This window comes from Arachis hypogaea, chromosome 1 (genome assembly GCF_003086295.3).
Source record: "Arachis hypogaea cultivar Tifrunner chromosome 1, arahy.Tifrunner.gnm2.J5K5, whole genome shotgun sequence".
NCBI lineage: Eukaryota > Viridiplantae > Streptophyta > Magnoliopsida > Fabales > Fabaceae > Arachis > Arachis hypogaea.
Window position 1 is genome coordinate 85869067 of NC_092036.1, and position 881 is coordinate 85869947.

The 881-nt window shown below is 42.2% G+C and overlaps 1 non-coding gene across 1 annotated transcript; it reads left to right on the forward strand.

Annotated features, from left to right (window-relative positions):
• Positions 1-223: 223 nt before the first annotated feature.
• On the forward strand, positions 224-330 carry LOC112711810 (small nucleolar RNA R71). The gene has a single exon (XR_003157605.1). It is a non-coding gene; the product is annotated as a small nucleolar RNA R71 (small nucleolar RNA).
• The last annotated feature ends 551 nt before the right edge of the window (positions 331-881 follow it).

Sequence of the window (881 nt, forward strand, 5' to 3'; positions counted from 1 at the left end):
TTGAGCTAGCAATGTATCCATGTGGTTCAGCTCCATTACTCCTCGAGTATTGCTTCTTTCAGAGGCATAGAAGTAGTCATTCTCAGCTACTATTTCAATGATATCTATGGCTTCTTCAATGGTTTTCTTCTTGTTTAGAGAGCCCCCTGATGAATGGTCTACAACCTTTTTTAACTCATAAGAAAGACCTTCATAGAAAATGTGAAGTTGAACCCATTCATTGAACATATCTGGTGGGCATCTTCTTGTTAAGTCCTTGAACCTCTCCCATGCCTCATAGAGAGTCTCACCATCGTGTTGCCTGAAGGTTTGCACCTCAGCTCTTAGCCTGTTAATTCTTTGAGAAGGGTAGAATCTTGCCAAAAACTTGTTCACCACATCTTCCCAATTTGTCAAGCTCTCCTTTGGGAAGGATTCAAGCTACTTGGATGCTTTGTCCCTGAGTGAAAAAGGGAACAAAAGTAGCCTATAGACTTTTAGGTGGACTCCATTAGACTTCACAGTGTCACAAATTCTCAGGAAGGTGGTTAGATGTTGATTGGGGTCTTCTTGAGCACTTCCTCCAAATGAGCAATTGTTCTGAACAAGGGTGATTAGCTGGGGTTTTAATTCAAAGTTGTTAGCATGTATGGTGGGCTTTTGGATGCTACTTCCACAGTTTCCTGGATTTGGATTGATGTAGGAGCCTAGAACTCTCCTTTCTTGCCCAGCATGGTTTGTAGGGCCTTCTCTAGCATGGTTGTGAGCTTCTCCTTCATGATTGTTTTCCAAATTCTCTTCCACATTGGTTTCCAAATACTATTCCTCTTCCTCAGCACCAACAACTCCTTTTCCTCTTGCTTCCCTCCTTAGTCTCTGGAGTGTTCTTTCAGGTTCTGAAT